The sequence below is a fragment of the Topomyia yanbarensis genome, chromosome 3 (assembly GCF_030247195.1).
Source record: "Topomyia yanbarensis strain Yona2022 chromosome 3, ASM3024719v1, whole genome shotgun sequence".
Classification (NCBI taxonomy): Eukaryota; Metazoa; Arthropoda; class Insecta; order Diptera; family Culicidae; genus Topomyia; species Topomyia yanbarensis.
Genome location: NC_080672.1, coordinates 82,849,250 through 82,876,987, shown reverse-complemented (window position 1 = coordinate 82,876,987; position 27,738 = coordinate 82,849,250). Strand labels below are relative to the sequence as shown.

The window sequence follows — 27,738 nt, the reverse complement described above, 5'->3', positions numbered from 1 at the left end:
GAAATAAATCATAATTTAGGGTTTAACTCAAATTGCTCTCCAGGGAGAAACAGTCCATGAAACAGAAAATGCAAACTTATTCTTTGAAATGATTTTGGTGGCCCTGAAAAGGGCCTTTTTTATAATGATACAAGTGAGTTCTACCTTTTCAACTTCCAAATCCATACAAAGTGCGTCCCTGCCGCTACAGAGTATAGACGACATTCATTGAGATTTTGCACTTGGCGTGTTCAGTATAGGTCAAGGCATCTCGGATGACATTTTCCTGCACACCATCAGCATTCGTAGATTAAATCAGAAATTCATTTTACATTACCACGACGAGCCAGACGCCGAATGGCGGATTTGCTGATTCCCTGGATTTTATCACGAAGAACCTTGCGATGACGCTTGGTAGGGAACGCAAACATGATACCGCTCATTGTACCGTCCGAACGAGCATGTTGCTCGTGTGGTAAGCAAGCACCCACTGATACAAAACAAGCTTGCGTGACCTGTATATATAACATTCCCGTATGTACTGAAACGCTTACATGCTCCTTTTTGACGACTCTGCGTGGGATATGCTGGCAAATTGCGCATTTTCTTCGCTGTTTTCGAAGGATTTTAAGAAAATCCTTGTTTTGGTTTATTTATAGTAGTCGCAGTAATTCCGAAATTTAATACGAAATACGTGCACAAATTTCCGATCAGATAGTGCAAAAATATTGCGATTTCGTCCAGTAGAACGGAAGATATTCGCATTTCAAACCTGGGAAAATTTCTCAACTGAAATTTTTGAAACGGGACCCCATATTGAAACGTTAGAAGTATTCTACTTCAAAAAATGTACTCAAGAAAATATTCACTGGAATTTGACTTGTAACGTTGTTTAGTGGATCTCTTCAAGTAGTTATCTTAGCTAACACGCGTGTGGCAATTTCCATCTGTCCGAAATTTTTCTTGTTCAACCTTTTCAATCGATTGCGTGACATACATGTTTCGGCACAATACCAAATCAACCCCGTCCTACGGCACTCAAAACAACACGCATGATCGCGCACGATCATTTCTTCGATTAAAAGGGCTCCTAACTCGACCAAGGCCGTGATTTCAGCAGTCCCCCTCGCTGCTGCAATCATTAGCCAAATAGAGCAGTCTAGATAAACTAGCGTCTAGTGTGACTACGGTCGGATTCAATCATAAACGCGACGACCGACCGGCCGCGCGGCTCGCGAGGAAAACCTCACACACAGGGAGAGAGAGAGACAGAGAATTTCGCGTGTGCCGTGGCCTAAATATTTGGCACCGTTAACTTTCTTCTTCGTCGATGAAGATCGGCCATACAGTATTTACCTGTGAGTGCGCTCCGTCAGCGCCACCACCATCATTGCCGCCGCCACCTCCGCAACGACCACCACCACCGCCTGGTCAGCCAGCAGTTGATTGAGGCTTGTCCATACGCGAGAAAAATCGCTGAACGACGACGACGACGGCTATGAGGACGATGCGAGGTGGATGAGGCTGCCGCCTCCAACGCCTGACAGAGCTTGCAGAGAAGCAAGGCTAGCTGGCTGGCTGGCTGGCTGGCTGGGCAACCAACAATTAAACTTTCTGCCCTACTGGCTGCCGTTTGCTGTTGCTGGATATAGAGTCTGTTTTATTGATGATGCGTGATGGGTATTTCATATAACGTACCTTACGATATACGTGTGTATAGTTTCAGAAAACGTAATCATCTCCTAACTATGACTATGAACATCCGCACCGGCTGCTGGCTGGTTCGCTGGCTGGCTGGCTGGCTGGCCTGCTTGAATCACGAGTCGGTACGAAATCCACATGTGAACGGAAGTGGAGGTCGGCCGGCCGCCGGTTAGTAACTATGCAAGGGAAAAACTGCTGACCAATGAAATGTAATGAAAAACAACAACAACAACAACAAATAACAAGTTGAAATTTGGTGGATGGTGATTATTGTTATTACATTTACGAAACCGTTCGCCAAGCGAAGAAGAAGGAGTAGACAAACTATGGCTTCTAGGCTGTGTGCGGTTTGTCCGGGAGATGTGGTCGACTGGTTATGGCTTCTATTGGGCGATTAATTAGTAGGTTTTATTTTAACGGTAATTTGTTTTATTTCGTACTTATGGCTGACCTGAAATCGACGATGGTTTATAATGAAAACGGATACTCTCGTTAACCATGACCAGTGGGTACAGCTGTTTGGAAACTACTTCAGATTAGTAGTGGACTCGAAACTAGTGATTTGTATTCTTAGATCTATACAAATCTATCAAAATTTGGGGACCAAGCTAGTTCCGAAGCCCGTAGAAATCTGGAACTTTTCAAGTGAGAAACGACAACAAGCTTCGAACATCAGTTTTACAAATTTCTACAAGATGCCCAATATTATTTACAATTTTTTAAGCCATGTCCTGTAGATTCAGTCAAGCTATGGCAAAATCGATTTTATTCGCATTTCCGGACATAAGTCTAACAGGAACAGTACAAACCACTTGTAGAATCCTTACAGGAACCGTGCCAAGTTCTGACGATAGGCAGGAATCGAGCAATAAGTCGGGCAGAATTCTGGCGAAGTCCTAGCAGTACCTCTTAGTATCGCCGTTTCTGGCAGAATCAGTTTTTGCGTTTGAGCTATTTTTGTGAGAAATTTTTTAATTTTTCTTATAGAGTTTTTCGCCTCTTTTCGGATTAGAGAAATCTCTTTTGGAAAAAATCTTTAACCCTATATGCAGGGTTGGGAATCAAACCCAGGTGAGCTGCGTACAAGGCAATCGATTTACCAACTACGCTATGCCCGTCACCATGACAGAAAGTTATCCACCTGAGACAGCGGTCACAATACTCTATTTTCTGCTTTGACCCGAACCACCGTGAAGTGAACGACAAAAATAGCTACTTTTATTCTTGCCATAGTGATCTATCGAGACGACTTAACAGCAGCAAAGCGTCTCTTAGTTTTAGACCTAGTACTGGAGATGTGGAGCAATTAGACAAAAAGATTTTTTCCACAGATATTTCCAACGGCGTTCGTGTCGTAAGTATGCAAGTGACGAATCCTATTCCTTCTTGCCTGAACTTTCAATGCGAAATAGAAGGTATTAGCAAATTTCAAACCACGCTGTACACGTATGAATGACAGATCCCAACGTGTCAGTTCTGTAACACGAATACACTACGGAAAACCATGTACAGAAACAACATCAACTACAAGCAAAAGCAACACACAGCCCCTTATCAACATCAAGTAACTCAATATCAACTGCAGTTGCTGCTCAGCTACCTAAGAATCGGAACAACAGATTCTACGCACAGCGTTTCCGACCGTTGCACAGTGGGGCGAAAGTGAAAAAAGACGGTCAAAAGTCTTTCCTGAGTTTCACAGATGTTTTCATGCTATGATGTTTTCAGGAAAGTTTCCTAGGACTACATCTTACATCTTTTAGGATATGTACCTTAATTTTTCTTAAGGTGCAACTGTCATTTAAAAACAAAATTTTTTTAGCACAGCAACAAAAAAATTTTTTTGCGCGGAATCTTATAAATTAATTTATTTTGAACAACTTTGATGAACATATCCGCCATCTATATATTTTTCCTTAAGAAATATGTACGTTGCACCTTAAAATTAGTTTTTTATCTTTCTCTTCTACAACTTAATTTTTTCTACATTGGTATGTTCTAGATATCTTCAAGATACATAACTTTTCTGAAGACTCCAATGATGTATGACATGTGTTTCGGGAAATAAATCGATTTTTCTTTAAAATATGGTCATTTTCATTACAAAATTTCTCAAAAGTGTGAAACATTGTGAACCAAAACTCAGAACGATTAAATTCACCATGATATGTAGTATATGTAAGCAAAGTATAGCAATCCGGACTTTTCGGGTTTTTTACTTTTCATGCATTTTTTACTGCATAATGTATGGATGTTTCACAGCATCTATAGAATGCCCATTAGTAAATCAACACGCCATAATACAGAATACTAAACTCAATGCAAAATATATCTCGCGTGTTTTTGAGAAGGGCCAATAAGCATGCTGTTAAAATTCACTTTAAAAGAAAATTCCGGAAAACCGTAACTTGCCTAGAATGGATGTTAACATTTTATGAAAGAGAAATGTTTTCGCTTTCGTCTGTTGGAGTACATTTTAATACGCAATTATTGGTTTGACCAGAGTTTCCTCTCAAAGTGAATTTTGACAGTATGCTTATTGGCCCTTCCTAAAAACACGTGTGATTTCTTCTATTATCAACAATTAACATGTAAAAACAATGAAAGTAAATGAAGCAATAATTATACATTCGAAGGACACTCAAATTGCTTTTTACGCAATCCAATAACTGATAGCATTAGTATTATGAATATTTTATTGTGAATTATTGAAAATAAAAGAAAATGCACGTCAAAGCAAATATCATTCTAAATCACTCTCAGAGCTTGTGTTTTGTATATTCGTGAGTTACTGGATTGCTGACTCTTACGAAGAATGAGAGGGATAATGCCAAAATTTTATAATCTTTACAAGATTTTAGTTTTAGTTTTAATCATTCAATATAAAATACTTCTAATGTATAATTAGTGCTTTATACACTTTCACTATTTTTACATGTTGGTTGTTGATAATAGAAGATATATTTTACATTGAGTTTAGTATTCTGTATTATGACGTGTTGATTTACTAATGGGTAATCTAAAGATACTGTGAAATATCCATACATTATGCAGTATAAAAATGCATGAAAAGTAAAAAAACCCGAAAAGTCCGGATTGCTATATTTCGATTACATATACTACATAACATGGTGAATCTAATCATGCCGAGTTTTGGTTCACAAAGTTTCACAATTTTGAGAAATTTTGTAATGAAAATGACCATTTTTTAGAGAAAAATCGATTTATATCCCGAAACACATGTCATACATCATTGGAGTCTTCAGAAAAGTTATGTGTCTTGACGATATCTAAAACTTTCTAGAACATACCAATGTAGAAAAAATTAAGTTGTAGAAGAGAAAGATAAAAAACTGATTTTAAGGTGCAACGTACATATCTCTTAAGGAAAAATATATAGATGGCGGATATGTTCATCAAAGTTGTTCAAAATAAATTACTCAATAAGATTCCGCACAAAAAACATTTTTTTGTCGTCGAACTAAAAAACATTTGTTTTTAAATGACAATTGCACCTTAAGAAAAATTAAGGTGCTTATCCTAAAAGATGTAGGATGTAGTCCTAGAAAACTTTCCTGAAGACATCAAAGCATGAAAACATCTGTGAAACTCAGGAAAGACTTTTGCCCGTCTTTTTTCACTTTCGCCCCACTGTGCGTTGTGATGCGTCAACTACCTTCAAAAAACAACAACCGGTATCACCAACGATAAAATAAATTACTGATACTGATCGTCATAGATCCAACTAACAATCCAAAGCAGTTAACCGGGAAAACCTATTCAACATCAAAAGCGAAGACAGCATGGACGAAAACAATGAATCGAGAGAAAGTGGACAAGGCGACAGCAGGCGACGCAGGATCTCCAACAAGAAAGAAGATCTTCACGCGAAGTAACAAAACGCGTACACAAGATCCGATTGAAATATAATTGAATTCGATTTATTTATTTCTATTTACACATTGTAAATATTAAAAGATCTACGGCTCAGTTAAGCTCAAATAAACGAAATTTATGAAAAAAGATCCTTGTTTATACGGATGATGGGAAAATCGAAATACGTCTACACAATTTGGCACCACTTACTTATATTGAAAAATTCATGTCGCTATTCGGAGAGTTGGAATCCGTTACGTGGAAAAACTACTACCCAGGTATGTCCAATGGCGTCTTTGTAATGAGAATGTTGTTGGACCGACCGATTTCTTCCAACATGACCATGAAGTACAAAACGAAATAGGGTATCATTACGCAGACTACGCTTTGCACATACAAAAGACAAATTGATGCGAGCCAGTTCGGTGACTAGATGGCGCATTACCAACAACCTTGCTCAGAAGCCGCTCATCTAAACCTAAGCTATAGAGGTAAATTCCAATACACGACCTGAACCACAAACGGTTGCCAAAACTGTTCCGGCAATAATGAATAGGAAAAATGTCACCACGCTCGATTTTAGTTTTCGCGAAGTCATTCTTTCAATAACTGACCACCGCTAAAAACTAACAATAATTTTCTATTGAGCGATTCGCGAGATACCGTAGGCACCGCATGCGATGAACGAAAAACGCAGCGTCTTGGAGCGAAGTCCATATCTCCGTCGATTGTGAAAATTTGTCGTCGAGAATGTTTTCATAAGTACGTTATAATATGCATGACATTATAATGAAAAGCTTGCTAAGTAAAATTTTGCTATCTCGATTAGAAATCTAGATCTGAACCGTACACTCAAAATCTCCCATGCGAATGCGAAAGCGGTTACATTGTTTTAGAAATGAATTTATACATGTGATGTTGCATACGACACGCAATCATGCCTGTTGACATACAAACGCTCGAGTCCTGCGCGATAGTTCAACCCTAATCACGAACGCGAAGGCAATCTCGCAAATAAAAGAATGCTCCAATATATTTAAATGAACCGTTAAACACCTACGCGGTCTGAAGTGCGATTATACAAATCCTATCCTCGGTTCTAGCAGCCTAGGCCCATGCCTTCAGTTGGACCATTCTCAAAAACATTATTCTCATGACCACTAGACAACAAGATTTAGGGCGACATTGTTAGGAACACTAGTGATATAGAGAGACTCACTATCTTCTAGCACCGTATACTCAAAATTAAACGTCAGATTCGCAACCTGCACGAACATTCAAGAACCCCCGTAAATATACAAATGACACATTCTTTCGTGACGGTACAACGATTAGACGAATCTTCTGTTGACAAATATGTTATATCTTTATCAAATGAACGCCTACATAAAAACTTATTACAGATTCAGAAAGTAGACAAAATTTCACGAAATATTCAATCAACGTAAACTGAATATACTGGAAGAGGATTGTTTTATGACCGATAATGTAACGTGACGTTACAACGCGTGACAAATTAGGACTTTCAACGTATTTCAATAAAAGTCAAATCATCAAATTCTAGTGTATTCAGTTTATGTTGATGGAATCTTTCGTGAAATTTTGTCTACTTTCGGAATCTGTAATAAGTTTTGATGTAGGCGTTCATTTGATAAAGTTATAACATATTTGTCGAGTGAAGACTCGTCAAATCGTTGTAAACGACACGAAAGAATGTGTCAAATTATCACACGGGTATACAATCGAATTTCCATACGGAAAGTTACGTACTAGCACACGCAATATAAAAACACTTACGCGATTAAACATGTTAACATATAATCGCTCGAATCCTTTGCGATCATGTGCACACACACCTACGCCGTTGATCTCGCCAACATGAAAACGCCCCCGTTTCAGCACTTATAGATTTATAAACGTGGTCCCAAACGTAAACATACAAACGCTCGTTTCTCCGCGATTATGAAATCTACACGGCCCCATATGTGACGCGTACACTCAGTATCACAATCAGGGTCACTCAATATCACACTAATGTAAACTCCTTAGACTACACAATCGAATATTTTTACTAAAACTGAAAATTTTTATTGGCCTTGCTTTAGGTTCTCAAAAATCGTATGTCAAAATATGGAAGGTGACCATAATACATAAATATTCAAATGTTCAATTCTGGCGCAACGCCTCTTCTGTACACCTTGAGCGTACTGAAAACTTGAACCGTGTTTTTCTCGAAACCTCTTTTTTGAGCTGACCGGAAATGGAACTCGAACAAATGATCTTTGATCGTTCTGAAACTTTCACAGTATATTAAAATTATTTTGTCTAGCGACGTAAGTGGGATTTTATTTTTGATTTGCGTAATTATTTAATGAGCGGTTTTGTGTAACTTTTTAACACATCTTCAGCGTTTTTCTATTGAAAAGTGTACCATTTCGCGAAAAATCGAAATTCTGAAAGAAAAATCCTACGCGCAATCGTTCTTTTGAATTACAAAAAACGCTAAATTGACTGCAGGTCAAAAGTTACGGGGGCTAGACCGTCCGGTCGTGGACCGTTTCCAAAATAACTCGGCGGAGGGAAAACGCTGCGCAGTTGATATCTTGTGATGAGATTACTTGAAAACATTAGTTTTGTACATCACTATCAGTATTATAAATTCTATGTTGAAGAATCTCGCAGTGTTTTAGCGGCTGACATTTTCCGTCTCGTCTGCAATTATAGTGCGTATTTCTGACAGGGAACTGTTCCGAGTACCAAGCTCTGCGGCTCCAGTTCAACTACTCCAGCAAAAAAAAAAGAATTTCGTGTATGGTGGAACTGTACACATGTGCTTTCCACAAGCTTAAGCTCCATTTTCATCTTTAATAAATGTTGTTCGGTCGGACACAGCAATATTTAGAATCAACCACTCTGTTGATCTTGAAATGTCGTTTTTTACCTCAAGCAACCTCAAATACATCTTTGTCGATTTTTGAAACTTCTATTGTGTGAAGTTTCCACCGCTTGTTGGCAGGTTTGTAGGTTTTTCGCCCTAGTGACAAATTTTGGTGGTTACCCAATTTTTCTCGTTAGGGTGAAATATAGCATAGGTTTGTATCGATTTTCTCGTAATTACGTAGGTTATTTTTTTTCGAATTATGAGCACTATTTTATTTTTTTTTTCAGTCAGTTTTTTATTATCTTTATTTTTTTCATCAAAGTAACGTTTGGCATACTAAAGACCGTTCACTCCAAAATGCAGACGTACAAAAATGTTACAAAATAGTAACTCCAAGATTGTCTTCTCGCTTGCTTGTGTGTACGTCGATTCCGTCGTCGCTAGAGCAGTTTTGGTTTTCACTGTTGAATGTTTTATGCTTTTTGTGTTTCTGAATGACTCTGAGACGGTTATGTCTTCTTGTTTTATTGCTTTGGGGATACCTTGGAATGTTGTTTATCAGGCAATTATTTTTGGTCGGTTGTCCACGGTATATCACCAGGTGTCAAAGGGAGATTTTCAGTTATTGTTGGTTGTGGTGGATGAATTGTTCTTAGTTGTTTTAGCGTATGAAGTACCGTAGTTTGCTTTTTGTTTATTTAACACGGCTCAATGCATTAACATAACTGAGCCGTGAATCTTTTAGGATTTTTACAAATTGTGAAAAATAAGCTTTAAAAATGCCTGTCCACCGGGTCTTATTGACGCAGTTAGCTGTTGCGTGTTGAGATCCTCTTCGTTGGCGGCAAAATATTAACTGCATTGCCTGTCGTCCGAAGGTCATTCGGTCCGGCTTCTCTCCCGATTTTCGTTCACGGTCGGATGTTCCTGTTTGTTTCTTGTTAGCTGTTTTAAATTCTTTTTCATCGGCAGTTGATTCATTATTGGTGGTGTTGATTATTGCTCTGGAGGTATTTGGTGTAATCGTTGTTACTTCGCTGTTGATAATGGCAGACGGTTTAGTTTCACTGAGCCCGATCGTTGCTGAGCTAGTGTTTGTTACTGCCCAGTCCGCAGTCGTTCGATCAACAACGGGTTGTGGTTTAGCATACGACGACTGTGTATTGGCCTGGGTCGTAACAGCTGGAGTTTCGTTAGCAGCCTCTGTGCAAGGCTTTCCGTGGTGTTGGGGCTAATCTCAGAATTGGCACGTAGGAATCTGTCCAGGATATGTGATCAATGTTTACTGAATATATGTAATACCTTGGTTTGATTTGCCTTAGATGGTCAGGTAGGAGAGAATAGGATTTGTCAGACACATCCTCGCCACACGAACGCCGTTGCGGGAACCTGAGAAGAAGTTCAAAGTATCTTCTTTAACGATATCCAATTCTCCGTATTTTGACCTGTATTGTGCTAGCATTCGTACGGGGTGTCAGATCATGTAGTTTTACTTCAATAGTGTCATCGTCTATATATACTGTGATTCAGTATAAAATGTATCTACATTCGGAGAAGTGTTACAAGTTGTTCTGCGTGGCAAATGATTCTACTTGACGGAGATGGTGGAATTGCACAGCCGTAACTATAATGCTATGTTGAGCTTCATGTTCACCTTCAACAATTGCTCGCGATTCGATGGTCTTACCGATTATTCCAAAAAGTCAACAGCAACACAGTTTGACCGCATAAACTAGTTTTGAATTGTCACTTTTTACACATTGGTAAAAAGTACGAAATTTTACTTCTACAAATATACAAAGCAGCGCACGTATAGATTTGATTGCCTGCCCTCCAATGGCAGCGCAGCGATTTTCAGCTTCTGAACAGAGTAAGTTGAGAAACCTGGCTGAACCATAGTGGGTATGTGCATAGTCTAGGGTATGTGCATAGTGTTCTTTGGATCCAGTTAATACCTTAAGATGATCAGCTCTCGAAGGCCAAGTAATAAAAAATAGGTTGGTGTAATTTGAGACACGGAATACCTTTCTGCCCATTTCGACATTAATCTTCTAAGGTAGTCTGGTACCAAATCGTGTAGGCGAATTTTCGTCGCATCGTTGTTCGTGTACACAGGGATCGTCGTTTGAACGTTGTCATATTCGACGTCGTGTTGTAGATTGTCCTACACCATAAAGCTTTCTGCTTCGACTAAACTATTGAACGTTATTAGGACAACATTACGTGTATGATGTTGCTGTACATCTGATACTTTCGTAAGCTCAAGATCAATTTTCACATTTATCAATTGTTCTCCTTTTCCATATTTTGACATGAATCTTCCAATGTAGTCTAAGTCAGTGCGCAAAATTAGTGCTGGCGCCTTCTATTGGTTTAAATATGGAATTAAATTTTCTATCCTAAAAATGTCATCCCCTAGGTGGACGGTAGTGCAAACACCATCAAGCTTATTTCGTGCATCAGTGCCAAAGAACCTCTGACAGACAACTGCTTTAAGATGGTTATTGCATTACTCCTCGATAGTGGTGCATCGAGGAGACCGAGGGGGCTTATGGGCCTTTTTCGTGTTTTGTTTTTTTTTCATACTCTACACCAGCCCTAACTAACGATCAATCACAAGCCTGTGCGCGCTGGCGTGGATGACTGGTGGGTCGACGTAGATTGAGCTTTGCTGTGGGTCTTGTTTGCAATCATTGTTCCACAGCTTAATGGCTTATATATATATATATATATATATATATATATATATATATATATATATATATATATATATATATATATATATATATATATATATATATATATATATATATATATATATATATATATATATATATATATATATATATATATATATATATATATATATATATATATATATATATATATATATATATACATGTATATATATATATATATATATATATATATATATATATATATATATATATATATATATATATATATATATATATATATATATACCATTCGACTCAGTTCGTCGAGACAAATGTCTGTGCGTATGTGTGTGTGTGCGTGTGTATGTATGTATGTGACCAAAAATAAGCACATCGGTTACTTAGGAATGGCTGACCCGATTTGTTCAAACTTAGTCTCAAATGAATGGTTTCCATAGGCTGCTATTGAATTTCTTTTAATTCTGACTTCCGGTTTTGGAGCTACAGGCTGAAGAGCGGGGTCGCGCATGAAATTCCCATATAAATCGGAATCAGCATGGTATCTAAAAAATGCAAAACTTCATGAAATATATTCGAAAATTTTCGAATTTATAGTTTCAGCTCACTGATGCTCAATGAAACCCACGTTGACCACATTGGACAACTTCGGCGGAACCGGAAGCTTCGGGAAAGTGGTTATGTTCCTAGTTGAATTCACATCTGTTTCTCAGAAATGTCTGACTCAATTTTTACAAAATCATACTCAAATGAAAGCTAGAATATTCCTATTGAATGCTATTAAATTTCCTTTGAATCGGAGCCCTGGTTCCTGTGTTATGGGTTGAAATATGCGGCCGCATGCGAAATTTCCATATAAACCGTTAATCAATATCTATATATAAATGATGCAAAAATAATTAAAATGAGTTACAAATTGCTTGAAATTGTTGACCGACACTCTTATACCAATCGACTCACTTCGTTGAGTTCGAAAAACGTGTGTATTCGTGTGACCAACAATTGCGCATCGGTTACTCGGAAATGACCGAACCGATTTTCTCAAAACAAGTCTCAAATGGAAGGTATAATATGCAGTTTGGTGTAGTATCGCCCCTCACTTACCCTAACACCTCCACCTTTCATCATAATAATTATCATATTTATAAGTTTACCTTAATTTTTTGCCTTTCTCATATGGAAAGGTTATGCAATCAATCTGACCATCGTCAAACCTAATCCCGGTCTATCCCCACATCACACACCATCCTTCCCTAAACCCACCTACCTTCATCAATTAAACAAATCCGCCCCCCACCCCGAAGAAAATTTCCTAGTTCCTCCTAAATAAACTTCCCTAGTCGGTCTGATTTGAAATGATTGTGAGTTTGAAAACTACTTTAAATTTGAAACTAATTTAAAATTTGTTAACAAGTTGAAACTTTTTGGCGGTGGTCCGGACCCCTCGAACGCTTCTCCTGAATCCACTGCTGGGTTCAAGTGTTTCAGTTACGACACATAGCTTCTCAAGTTCGTGGCTGTCGATCCAATCGTACTGAATATGTGATGAACATTTCCACCATTATATTAAACATAACCAGCCATTGAATCGTACACGAAAAAAACAGTCATAAATTCATGAACAAAAGGTCACGATTTCGTGAACTGAGCATTTTATGAAAACCATGACCAAGTTCCTGAAATTATGAATAATAAACCTCGAATTCATGAAACTATTTTTGTTTTCAAAAAACTAGTTCGCCCCGAATAAATACATGGCGTTACACTAGAATGTTTGGTTAGAGTATTGTTGTTCCCTGGACATGTTTAGTTTTTGTTGTGATTCTAGTTCATGATTTGGGACTATACAGCCGACAGTCAAATGATGTTCATGATTTCAAGAGCTTGTTCGCGATTCTTGTGATTTCTCATCACGGTATTGTTCTATCTTATTCATGAGTTCACTATGGCATTTTTCTGTCAGACTAGCGGGTCTAAAATTCATGATTTTAGGATCATAGTAGCGATTTTTGTAATTTCTATTCACGTTATCGTGACATTTTAGTTATGAGTAGAGTGATTCATGTTCATGATTTCAGGATCTAAGTTTTACCATGGTATTCGTAAATTCTCTTCACCCAATTGTGATCTATTACTTTTTGGTTACTATCGGCTTTTCTATTCGGGATAACATGACAATATGAACTGGATCATAAAAATATGACTGATTCGCGATATCTTGTTCTGTAAATTTGGGATTCTCAGCACAGTTTTCGTTTTCTATCCAGACATCACCATTAACTTCGAGGTCCTAATAGTTTTTTTTATATCTAATGCTCGTGTATATTACTTTGGTCGCTAGCAGCTGGACATTTCATAAAACAGTACATGGAATAAAAATGGTACTACGAATAATTCTCCAAATTTTGTGAAAGAGTTCACGGGAAAATTTTATTATCATATTGCATGAAATTGTAAATGATTAGCGATATCTTCTAAATATCACCAGCACGCAAAATAGATTGTAAATCATATACTATGCATCATGAACCAGTTCACACATACATGAATAATATTTAATGATTTCGCGAACTATTTCACAAAAATGAAGGTGAGTTGTGACTTATACTAGATATTATGAACCAGTTCACGAATACATGAATTATATTTCATGATTTTGTGAACTAATTCGCGAGCACGGATGTTGGATCGTACCTAATATATTACAGACCATGAATTAGTTCACGAGAATTGAATGGATTCATGAGTACAATTTTGAAGTTCACGAAATACTTCATGAGAACATATCCAGAACATTTTTAATTGTGAACTAAGGCTCCTATATCTATGAAAATCATCATGAGTCGACCTTTGGTTTTATGAATAATGTTCATAAAGGTGTGAATTAGTTCGCGTACTGAAAAATTGCATTAGAAATGACTTGGCGGAAACTGTGGCTGAAGTTCACAAAACAAAACAAATAGTTCCACTAAAAGTAGCGTTATGCGGGCGTTACTGAAGGGAAATTGAACATAATTATAAAACACATGACTTTTGTTCATGGTCCTGTTTTTATAACGTAAAAACGTGATTGTTCCAGGATTCATGGCACTTTATACACGATTTTGGGAACAATTTTTTTCCGTGTAGTTTGGATTAATGAGAAAGGCATAATTGCACCGCTAGGTGGATTAAAACAGGTTTTTACTTATCATTCTACTGTTCGAGTCCATTTCACTATTACAGCCAAGGACATTTACATCACGAATGCAAAAACGTGAGCTATCATTTCCGGGTCGGCGGTCCACGTGTTCGAAGCAAAGGTCGGGATGCATACTCATGCGTGGGTTCAAGGGTCAGAAAAAAGTGCAGGTACAGGTAATGGATCGAAAGTCAGGGTTGAATTCTGCGCAGCAACTTAGTAATGTCAGCTCAAGAAGGCGTTAGCCACCGAATCGCTCGGTAGATTAAAAAATAATCAGATCAACTTAACACATACTAACCAGTTGCTTGTTTGGCTAATTATTTTTGGTGAAGTTGGGTACATTCCAAATTCTTTTTGCAGCATGGATTATAAAAAGGATAATAAATTATTGTTAGAGTAGTAGATAGTTATAGTTACTAGCTGTTGCCAATCGTGTTGCTTATAGGAAAAGAAGCTTTTACAATCTCGTCTCGACTTCCAAATTGAGTGAGGTTGTTCACAAGCCCAGATTAAAACCTGATCACCCTAAACGCGACAATCAATGCCGCCGTCACCTCAAATGCACAGTTTCTCATCGATGCATGCAGCAAAGGGGACAGAGAGGCAACAACTTTTGTTGTTGGCCACTGTCACTTTCCTTTCTTCTTTTTTGGCATCCCCTCACACTGACTGGGTGCTAGCAGAGGTAGAGGTAGGATGTACCTACTCTAAAAGAGCTCAAGACTGATGAGACTGCCTGCCACAAGCGAAACCGAGCGGGGATTTTTCTTCGCCCAACCATCTCTCAACCCCACTCATCCTTCCGATCTTCCATCCGTCCGTCTCACCCATAGCTATAAAGTTTTTGCTCTACACCTCATCATCATTGATGCGGTTGCTGTGCTCGTGAGACTTCTGCTGGGGCCATGCAGTTGACTGTGAGAGTGTTTGTGTTTCATTGCACCGCATCGTGATTCGGGTGGAACGAAGCTGAGTAGGGGGTTAGCCGGGACGGGCGTGAGGTGTATTGGGCTGCTATTCGGATGCAAAGTCGATTTTATAAGTCCAAGTCAACAACAAACTTGCCGTAGTAGTTGTTGTCGTCGTCGTCGACGTCTAATCGTGGTTGGTGTGTTGTATGCGCACGCGACGTAATAATTATGGCATTCGTAGGAAAATTTCCTTAGCTGAGCTTTCAATTTACCATACCACCATAGTGATATGATCGATCAATCGTTTAAGGTGAACGTGGATTGCGATTGCGATCTGCTGCACGTAGCAGCTAACAATCGGCGAGGTCAGGTTGTTCTGGTTCCGCGTTCAATCGTCCACACGAGGAAGGTCACGGGTTGTCACATCGCGCGTCATTCGCGATAAGCTGACCAATTTAGCAAGATGTTTTTAATGGGCCAGAACCTGCATGATACGTCAGTATGATTTTCTTGACACTACTATCAAGCGATCGTGCACTTTATTAGTACTATTGACTGTTCAGTGGAACGTTCAATTTATACTAAATTTTCTACGTCCTAATCATAATTTAACATAAATATTTTAAAGTTCATATCTTTATGTTCGGATATCTCTTGCCAAAAAATCGAAAAGACATTCATTTATTTACTCGACGACGTTCAAAAAATTGTTAAATGTCAAACGTACTTGCAACACCGTCGTCGTTGGCTGCATTTACAATCTCTCGAGGAAAAAATAACGATCAACAAACACGATCCGGACAAATGGAATGATTTCGACGCGGAAGATCACTACAACAATGTATGCACGACCTTTGCAACTACTTTAAAGAGCAGAGCAAGCGTTGAACTTCAGGTTTTATGGCAGCAACCGAACGGAGCTGTGGAAGGCTGTCGTCAGTCAACAGCAAAATCGAAGAATCGAGAGAACCAGCGGGGAAACAAATAAAAAAGCAACAGGAAGCAAAAAAAAACAAAATCAATTCTTATTACTTTATTCGTACTTGGGTGGTGATTTTCAAACCGAACCCAACCCATCACAAAGTGCCTTTTCTCAGTTTGTTCCCTCCTTCACTGTAAACGCATCGCCCTGTAGCTTGCGAATTGTTAAACAACTGTCAACGGCTTCTTCGTAGTTCGAATATCCCATCACCATCACCACACAGTTCTTTCTCTTTCTCGCGAAATCAGATGCAGAATCCGTAATGCGCACACGTAACTTCTGCGAATCCCCGAAGAAACACAGACCAGGCGCCGCTCTCCGCGGTAATGGATAGGGGTTCCAAATTATATCAACAATCGTAGCACACGTTCTTCGAACTTGGTTTTTTCTCTTTCTACCAGAACGGATCCGGTGTGACAGCATCACAGCTCAGATTTATGCAGAGCATACTGCTTCCAGACAGGACATGGCAGGACGGTCGGACGGCAGCGGCGGCGGCGGCTCTATGCCGGAAATGAAGTGTACTGGCTAGGGGAGAAAACTTTTTCGGGTTGCGGCTTTCCTCCGCCTGTCGTGTCACTTGTCAGCGTACTGAATGGGAAACGTTGGAAAGAGAAAGAGAGAGACACGTTTATATCCTTACAGAGTAATTCAAAGTGGAATTGTTTCTATTGCAGAACCTTACGGGTGGAGCGTGGCCGCACTTATAATTCAAATAAGAATAAAAAGGGAGCAAAGTTACAATTCAGTCATCTTTGCAGTTAAATTTGGTCTTTGAAAGATCTAGAGTTGAAACAATTTACGGAAACCTATTTGTAAGTAGTCGTCTTTTACCTGAACTGTGTTTCGTTTTAAACATCTTTTTTACTGGAACTCGGCAAATCTTTTACGAGAAGGTAAAGGAAATGTGTGTATCACCAAGAGCTTCGTTTGTTTTAAAATGTCGAACTCAAAAAGAATACCTTTCGTTTAAATTCATTTTTTATTTTATTTTTAAATAGAGGGGATAAAATGGAGTATTAATAAAAAAGGCAAAAATAAGAGAAAACCGAGGAAATACTGGACATTATTTAGAAATAAAGCAAAAAAAATATTAAAAAAGTGAAGAGAAATATTGAGTAGGAATTGAAAAAAAATATTTGTAAATTGAAAGTAAAAATTGTGGCAAAGTAAAAACTAATAAATTAAAACGAAAAACAAGGGATAGATTAAGGAAAATAGAGATAAATATATTGAGCGAATGAGAAACAAAAATATCAGCAAAACTAAAGGTATTTTACAAAAGAAAAAATCAAAAATAGAGAAAAATGGAGCGAATTATCTTTATAATGAAGACAAAAATTAGAGAAAAACAGACATAAAGTGGGAGACTAACAGTTTAGAAAATAAGCAGGAATAATTACAAACGAAAGATTTTAGGAAAGTAGAAAAACGGAAGAAAAATAATAGAAAAAATTAAGGAAATTAACATAAAAAAAACGATTGCTAATGCCTGTAAAATATAGGAAAACAATTGATAGAGAAGAAAGAAAAAATTAAAGATTATGAAGTAAAAAACTAAGATAGCCCAATTGAGGCCACCCAACCAACCCGAAAACACTTCTTCTTCTTCTGGCCAGATCACGCCGGCCTCGCAGTGGATTGCTTCGTACAGTCCATCACTCCCGTCTTTTGGCTCCCAACATCTTTGACGTCATGACCCCATCATGTTATTGATTGTTTTGTATTAACTTTTGCGTGTCGCTCCTGTCCAAGCTTTCCTCTATCCTAGCGAGAGTACCTATTCGTCATACCCACGAATCTCACACCGATATAGTTTTCTTCTCGGCTTCTAGCTCACCATATCGTCGCGTTCCCTGTTCTGGCGTGCAGTCGCTGCAAGCATTCGGCTTCTGGCCTAGTTTTACTCATTCATCGTTCGTTGGGACAAAACCATTCCGCTGGGTTCACACTCTTAACTAAATGATGGTAGTACATGGTTCAGTAGGATTTTATCAACTTTTAAATCAATAGTTTGGAATCGAGGATTATCAGGTCAAAAGTGGCAGATGTAATATACCTATTTTTGAGTGGAGTAATATAAAAATAAATTCCTTAGCATTTTTTCTTAAATTAGAATTAAAACTCTTTTTACTAGATCTACTTGTTGTTACTTTTTCATATTCTAAAAGTATAATTCCCCTACGGATTGATTCTAAACCCGGCTGCTCTCATCAAAAAGCTAGCAAAAAGAGATAAAATTTAGGAATAATAAAATATTGGCAAAATAATGTTATCATATATGACAAAGAGGATAAAAAAGAAAAGACATAACTCAAAAACTGAGAATAAAATCTGAGGAAAAACTGAGCGTGAACAAAGAAAAATGGGCGGTTTAAAGAAATCTTCAAAATAGAGATGTCAAATTGCAGTAAACAGAGTGAAATAAAAAAGCAGAAATAAGCAAAACCAGGCGAAGTACTAAATCTTTTAGAATAAAGCTAAAATATAGTCAATAAATTGGAAAGACGAAAAAAGAATTCTTTTAAGCCATGCGACAAGAATTAGTAAGCACAAAAACAAAACAAAAATAGATGGAAAAGAAAGAATTAGAAGAAACAAAAATAGTGCAGAACAAAGAAATTATATTGGGTAGATGGGGGTGGGCGTGGCGTAGTTGGTAAATCGATTGCCTTGTACGCAGCGCACCTGGGTTCGAGTCCCGACCCCGCACATAGGGTTCGAAATTTTTCACAAGAGATTTTTCTAACCCGAAGAGGCGAATCACCTTAAGGTTAAAACCTCTATAATCGAATTAAAAAAAAATATATTGGGTAAATCATAAGGCGAAGCATAAAACAAAACATAAAGCAAAAGTAAAGAAAATTATCATGCAAATAAACGAGATAAAATAGATAAAAGGAAATAACAAAATTAGAAGACAATAGAGAAAAATTGAATTAATTTTTTGTAGAAGTGAAGAGAGCTGAAATCGAAAAAAAAGGAAATAAATAAAAGCAATAATATCTTCAATAGTTGAAAAGAAAGAAAACGAACAAGAAATTACAAACGAGCAGCAATAGCAATGAACATAAAATATTTATCAAAATATCTAAATATAGTGAACAAACATAACAAAAACTAATGAAAAATATCGGAAAAATAAAAGAACTGATAATAACAAATTTAAATGCTGGGCAAAATGGATACAAGTCTTAGGAAAAATAGAAATGTAAATTTGAAAACACAAGAGAGAAGATAGTGAGGAAAATGACGAAGAAATTATTAGGAAGAAAGAAAAGATTAAAAGATCTTGTGAAAAAAACAGTTTATATAGAGATAATGAGAAGGATATTTGTCAAAAATAAGGGAGCCACTAAGAAAAATATTTTTGGACAAGGAGAAAAATTATTGGAATATAAAAATTGAAAAATGAGCAAGGAATAAGCAATAAAGGAGGGATTACTAGGCAGAATAGAGATAAAGTCCCAGTTGGTGGGCCGGAAATTGGCGTACTGGATTCAAGTTTTTGTTTCGCTCAAACACGAGTATTTCAATAAAGTACTAGTACTAAGGAACAAAGGAAATATGTTAGTACTAACTTGTGCGCGTGTTCTATCGATTGAAGGCGTATAATTATCGAAATAGTAGAACACCCTTTATAATGTGTCACAGTAAGCTCATAACCCGACCAAAAATGGATAGAAAAAAAAGACACAGAGGACAATGTCTTGAACATATTGGAATAAAATTAAGTAAAATATAGCTAAAATTGAAATAAACTAGAGGAAATCGATATTTGAGTTGAAATAGGGAACAAAACAAAGAAAGTATTTGACAAAAATAGAATCGAAGCAAAAAAATATAGCCCAAAAAGTAGCAAAAAAACAGAAAATGCCAGGGAAAATAAACCCAGTATAGGGAGAAGTAGAGAAGAAAATAAACTAATAAAATACAATCACAAGAGTAAAATTAGAAGACAAATTTAAGAAAACTAGGTAAATGATACGGAAATTTATTTAAAAAAATAAAGAAAAAACTCACAACAAAAATTATGAAAAAAGGTAGATGAAAGGTGGAAAGAGAGAGTTGAAATTAAGACGGGAAGAAATAAATGACGGAGTAAATATAGGGCAGAACAATACAAATGCATGATCAAAATATTGCAAAAATTGGAATATACGATATAGACAAATTCAGTAGAAATAGTGCTGTTATAAAGATAATATAGGAGTAATAATAAGTTGAAGAAAAATAAGAGAGAAAAAGGGTAGCATCTTAAAAACAAAGCAGAAAAATGTAGGAAGAATTATCGCTAGAAGCAAGCAAAAAAAAATAGCAGCAATAGCGAAATGCGTAGAATATATGGATTAAATTGAGAGGAGAATAGTCCTTATAGGATAAAAAATATGGAAAAGATGAGCGATAAATTTTATAAAAAAGAGGGGGGAGGATAATAAAAAAAATATCGAGGTAAAAAATATAAAACAAAACAAACAAAAACCCCTTCAAAACGAGTTCAAATGAAGGAAAAAATAACTGGCCAGAAATAAGGAAAAGGAAATTCTGGACAAAATAGAGGCAATAAAAGGCAATAGAGAAAAAGTAGAGGAAAATTAAGAAAAATATAGAATAGAAAGAAAGAATAAATGGCGACAAAATATCGAGGAAATAAAAAGTACACAGAGAGACAAAATAAAGAGACACAAATAAAAGTAAAGCAGTACAAAATTGAAGCCAATATAAGGAAAAAAACAATGAAAATGAAAACAAAGATAAAAGACACAAAAGAAAACACATAAATAATAATGAAAGAAATGCTTGACAAAAATAGAACCGAAATAGAATTAAACATGAATGAAAAAACAGGAAAAATTGTACAAAACGAAATGTAAAATAGGCCTAACGTATAAGACAAAATAACGAAATTATAGGAGAAAACTATTTGAAAAAGAGCGCGAAATTAAAAAAATACATTGAGAGAATGAAAAGTAAAAGAAAGCCAACACAAATTGTGGATAAATGGAATGAATACGGATCGTTTCGACTGCATTGCATAGGATGAATCTGACACTTTTCTGGTAGAAGTATTGTAGACGATAACGAATTTCACAAGGTAAACAAGGTTTTCTTTAAATTTAAAACTAAATTTGTATTTTGAAAGTCGCTCGCGATCAATTTCTGGTAATTCGAAAGGAGCACTTTGAACTCCGAACAATTGGCCATCGGGAGTATTGCTTGTTATTAACACTTCAATGATCATTTCCAAAGTTTGCAGTACAAAGTAAGCGCGCAAACAGTATTAAAGATATTCCAAATGAATGTGAAGAAATTCGCTGCGAAATGTTAATGACAAGTTGGCATCTCCACTCTCCCTATCAGACACGTTTCCATGATTGAGTTAAATGCCAAATTGCGAACGACATGTTTACTATGCGTAATAAATATAATAAACGCAACGACAAGGGCTCTTGATTCATTGGCAGCCCAGAACAAGAATGGCAAAGACCGGTTCAAACTCGAAAGAGTGACGCAGAGTACTGCACTGGATGATTTGGAAGAAAGCACCAGGAGTGCGATTTTAGGAAGTTTTAGCTTCCGATGGCCCTACATTATTTAATAGGGTGACGTTCTGGAGTGTTGAAATGTTTACCACTGTTTAGGAAAGCAAAAGTAGTACAAAGCTAGTGTCAGACGTTCATGAGACCTAATGAAGTCACTTTTGGAGGTATTCGTCAATATAGATTTATCGGTAGACAGTTCCAGATTTAATAAAAAAAAACTGGCTTATTTTGACACATCTACAGATCACTTGCCACACAAAAAACATGTTGTGTAATTCGACAGCTTCATCTTAGGCCAATTCAAAGAATTTTCTACTTGAAAGTTTACTTTTTTTAAATACGGTTTTTGAACCAAAGCTTCGAAAGTTATACCTTAGCGTGGAGAAGCCGGTATATTATATATGCTGTTACTTAGTGTAGAATTAGACTTCATCCTTTGCACAACCGCCAGAAAAAAACTTAAAGCGTTGGTACACAATCGGAAATTGTGAGCTTGAGCTTGTGCGACCACCCCTGGCTGCTACTCCGTTATCGATCGGGACTAGCTGAAGTTGCACAGGGAATCAGTAGATAATTATGCTTGGGATTAGGGAAACATCTTTCAATGTGCAACTACTGGTAATCCTAAAGTGTTTCTTGATCAATACCGGCGCCGGCCAGGCCCTAACGTAGATCGCAGAAGGAAAGGGAAGGAATGGTTAGTCCGATACTTGCTTTTGCTAGAGGCCGTATATACTACTGCGCACTCCACAAGTATCACGGGAGGAGGATATTTTTGTTAGTAGAGTATAGAAGTTGGATATACTTCTTCTTTACCGACGCCAGAGAGGTGATTTCACTACCTGGACTAGATATCGATCCACCAATTTCATGGACCGGGGACCAACGGCTTACTTCCCTTCCGAAGGAAGACGTGACCACAGATTTTTTCACCTCAGAAAAATCTCAACGACCTCAGCTGGAATTGAACCCAGGCCAACTGGAATGAGTGGCGGTCACGCTTACCACTCAACCACCGGCGCTGTCTGTTTGGTACACAATCGGAAATTGTGAATCAGAAAAGGAGACTATATGTCAGTGCTTCAGAATACAGAATGGATAAAGGCTATGATGCAAAACCTTAAGGTCCGTCTAGGTTAAGTCTACGGTACAGATTAATACCTTGTCCTAGGAACTCCTTGGCTCTTACGACATGGGAGCAAGTTCCCAGTGATTCTATTCTTGACTGAAATAGTGCAAAAAATATTAAAAATGGGTCATGAATTAGAAAGTATATTAAGGAAATAAAAAGTAGAGAAAGAGCCAAAATCAGAAAAAAAAACCTAAAACAAAAATCAAGGGAGTAATAAGAAAATAAAATGTGGAAATATAAGGCGGAAATGAAAAAAACGAAAAATAAGGGTTAATGCAGATATAGGAAAGAACAGTGCAAATACATTATCAAAATATAGGGAAGAATAGTGTAACAAGAGGGATACACGAGAAAAATAAATTCAGTGAAAATAGTGCAAAAATAAAATAATAAAAAAGTAGGAAAAATAGAAAACAGAGAACAAGAAACAAAAGTATTAGCAGCAATAGCAAAATGCGGAGAAAACGCTTCATAAACAGAGGGAACAATAGCCGTTATACTTTATATGAGAAAATGGAAGAAAAATAAGAAAAGGCAAAAGAAAAATTAATAAAAAGTAGAGGGGATCAATAAAACAACATAAATAAAGTAAATAATATAGAACAAGAGGCATAAAAAGTGTTTTAAAACGAAGGAACAATAACTGAGTGGAAATAAGAGGAAATAAAAAATGCTGTGCCAGTATAGAGCCAATGTATAAGTTAAGGCAATAAATTAGAAATTATGAGAGATAAAGTAGAGGGAAACTTTGGGGAAATGTAGAGTAGAAGAGGAGGGAAAACAAAATTTCGAGTAAACAAAGTCTACAAAGAGAGGTAGAAAATAGATTAAAATAAACGCTTAAACAAGAAGAGAGATAAAGGAAAATAGAGAAAAATTATTCAGAAAATAAAAAAATTACAAATAAAGTCGATAAAAAAGATAGTAATAGAAGAAATAAGTATAAACGTGGAGTATGTGGAAAATATTCAAATAAAAAACAAAACATGAAAGAAGGAATAAAATGTGAGCTGAAATAAGGAAAACAGAAGGAATACTACGCGGAAAAGAGTCAAAGTATAGGAAAACGCTGGAAAGACATAGAAAACAAATGAAGGAAAAATTGAGCAGTACAGTATAAAGTCACAATTAGGGGAAAATAAAAGAAACGAAAACAAAAATAATGGAAACAAAGGAAAACATAAATAATCGTGATCAAAAAGACAGACAAGATAGGTCAAAAGTATAAGAAAAAATAAGGAAGTTGCAGCATATGTGCAAAAATAGGAAAATACGTCGAGAAATTAAAAAGTCAAAGAAAACTGTGGAGCAATAGTAATCAGATAAATAAATGCAGATTTTTTCGATGTCTGAAATTTTCTAGGCAGGAGTATTGTAGATGGCAACACTAGTTTCTACAATTTTGATGCTGAATTTATGTTTTGATTAAGCAGACACAGAGAACTTACGCCACAGTTGCAGCTGATTTTCGGTGTAACAAGATGGGCAAAGATGTGTATTAGTTCTACGGAAGTCACCTGTGTCCAGTTTCAACACCTAAGAAATATGATACAGTTTCATCACGTAAGAAATGTGATACTGATTTCATTAGGCACGTTAATTAGCGCAGAGATCTTCATTCGCCGAAATAGATACCCTAACCAAAAATGCATTCAGGTAAAGATCTAAACCCTGGTGTGTCGGTACACAGGATTAGGTCTGAAGAGATAGTCGTGGCATGGTCGAACTTTGCCTTTGAAGCATTTTGAGTGTTGGCAGAATTGCGCGGTACGCTAAGAATCGGTTAGAACATCTGTAGAATTTAGAAGACGAAAATTCCACAAAAACATTGAATTTACTTTTTTACGATTCACAGTACTCAGTACCGTAGATTCGATTACAGCTTGCATATCTCAATATACAACCGTGATTTCCATTACAGATGAGACCTATAGAATATTTTGTCCGGACAACAAAGTTTGTATGCTGAAAGTAAGGTTACCCCGCGCTCTTTCATAACATTTGGTCGTTGTATTCCTAATGCTTGTACCACGTTGTGTACTTATGATAATCAAATAACTAAGTGGAAAACCTATAAACAAATTGTACGCTGCGGAAATGAAGAAAAGCGTAGCGGCACGAGTTGTATCAAGTATACAAACATGTTGACATCGGAATCAGCCGCAGGCGTTCAAAAAGACTAGGGGGGGTCTAGCCCACGCTCGAGTAACCTGGATGTCTACCTCAAATTGTGTCAGTATTCGGAACAGCCGGACTGTTCAATCTCGGCGATGCCAAAGAATCAGGGTTCAATTGAGGCTATACCAAACACAAAAATGAAAAATCCAGGTGAACATAAAAGGTTAAAAAAAACAGAAATAAGGGGTCGACAGAAAAATAAAAAAAAAAAATGAAGGAGGAAATTTTAGCGGATTAAACATAAAATGTAAATAAAATATTGAGCAGAAGTAAGGAAACTAGTGGAAATATTTATGTAGAAAAAAATAGAACCAAAGTGCAGGAACAACAAAATACAAATGGTCATGCTATGGTTGAAAACTATAGAACCGAAACAAAAATTTATTTTGGAAAATAATATACAAAAATGTCTGATTAGTCGGAATGTTTACACGCACATAGTTTAATTGGCAGATCTTAGAAACCGCTGTTTAAGGAGGAAAGAAATCTGTAGATAGAAATAGTACCAAAATCTGTACTGCTCGCTTCAAGTTTTAGATGTTGAAATAATATTCTCAAAAGTGGGCACCTTATTACCAAGAACAAGATACATCTGCCGTGACCACCTAGCACTTTCTCCATATGTAGCTAATTTTATTTCACCAAATGAAATTTGTTACCATGCTTGTTACAAAAAAATGTTTGAAAAAATATTTTAAGTCCAATCATTCGAATCTCTCGATTATATAAAGATGCGCAGCATAACTCATTTCTGCGTCAATCGTGTGAGAAACACGAAAGAAAAAACACGTCAAGTGTGTATCTTCGTTTCCCATAATTAATCTTTTCGTTTGGCTGCGTCCACATGCTTAAGAGACTTGGTTACCAATGGAAAAAAAATCGGTACTGATGGAGTGCCATAGGAAGGATCATTGAAGCAACATCATCGATATCGGCACTAAAATTCGCAGCGCAAAATTCGATGCTAGCGAAAAAAAAATCTCCGTGCCGTAATGGCACTTAATGAAGCCAGTAAGGCCAAAACTGAATGCCGTAACTTATTTTTTCGGTTTTCATCAGTACCGTCCCACCGTGCCCTGGATCGTGAATCGATTTGCAATTTATCGTCTTTGCTGTTGCTGCGCGGTTAACCGAACCTGGCGCAACGCAAGGCGTTGTCATACCTTCTATCGAAGCGAACGGTGCCACCACAAGTAGTCGTCGATACTGCCGCGATTATTCCACCAATGAATGTTTTGCGCAAGTACGCGGTGGTGCTTCCTGTCCATACCCATGAGCTTGTGCAGGCAGTAGCTAGCTGGGAGACTGAACACGCTCGAACTCGATTGGAGTTTCAACTTTCAATCACTCATTTCACTTCCAAGAAAATCAGGTAAAGGTGGCCGAGAGCGGGGGTCGATAGGGGGCAGGCTGTGATCTGGGTCATCAAGGTCGTTTCAAGGGAGCGCATTAACCGCAACTGGTTGGTTGGATGGATGGCAGGAGTGGGTTGAAAACGGTCATGGCGGTGTGGCATGCAAGAAAAACCTCGGTCACAGCCCAAGAGACGCACGGAGCAACTCGTATTTAATTATCTTTAGCCTTTTTCCAATATCACCCGTGTCGGTTTCGATCGTGTCGCGTTTGGTCAAACGGAACGATCTAGACGGTCCACCGCACGGTGAAGGTGGCGACATTATGCAAATGTGTCGAGAGTTGGTGCGTTGTCTTGACTCTTGTTCGCATTGAAAAATTGTTGGAAACCATTCGGTTTGCTATTCAGTTAGGTGAAAATAGTCCTCGCGAGACTCTTCCCTGATTCAATGTTTCGGTCGTGTCCCGAGTCCTCGTGTCAGACTATCACCCGAAATCAAGGTATAACAACATCAACTCCTGAACTAATCTTGCCTGGGCATTGATTGTAAAAGTTTCGATTCTGGTCCAGCAAAAACCAAATGAATAAACAACAATCGAACCAATCACCCGAAAGGTGAGACCACAGACCGTGGAGACTCAGCAGCAGCAGCAGCAGAGTGCGCTGAACGAAACTGGTTTTCCCCGGTGGTTCGACCGAGTGCCTGCGCCCGTGCACGAGATTGAGATTTATAACGAATTTCCAGTTAGCCTGCTGCTGTGGGCTAGCTGGTCGTTGTCCGTATGGCCGGCAAAGGCACAGTTTAGGCTCGGTTTCGGTTCGGTCGGCAGATTAAAATTGTTGAACGAAAGAAAAAAAACAAAATTAAGAGGAAAAAATGCCGACCAAACATGTAACACTTGCTTGCCACCAGGATGTCTGCGTTGGAAGAAATGGACGAGAGATGCTGGTGTTGGTGAAATATCTGGAAGATTGATGGGACAATTTGGGTACGGTTCAAGCTGGTTTTTTGGTCGGCGATGAATTGAGAATTGAAAATGTTAAACGATACCTTTCATGGATGTATGTTTGATACGAATCTTGTTATCGGGTTTGGATTCGAGCTTTAGTGAAGCAATATTTTTCCGGATCGTTTTTTTTCTTACGGGGATTTTTTCAGCCAAGCCCCCAAATCGCAACTTGTCATTGAGATACGACCATATCTTCCTTGAATTGGCTTGCTATGTCAAAACAAATATTTCGATTTCATTTGTTGTCATTAGTTTAAAATGAGCTCCTTTTCTTGCGGAATATCACGCTTGACTAGAGGTTTGTTCAG

General features: G+C 37.4%; 1 protein-coding gene across 6 annotated transcripts in view; it reads left to right on the top strand.

The window, feature by feature from the left end:
• The window catches only part of LOC131691804 (RNA polymerase II elongation factor Ell), a 408,447-nt gene that overhangs the window by 43,213 nt on the left and 337,496 nt on the right, over positions 1-27,738 (top strand). The window lies entirely within an intron of this gene.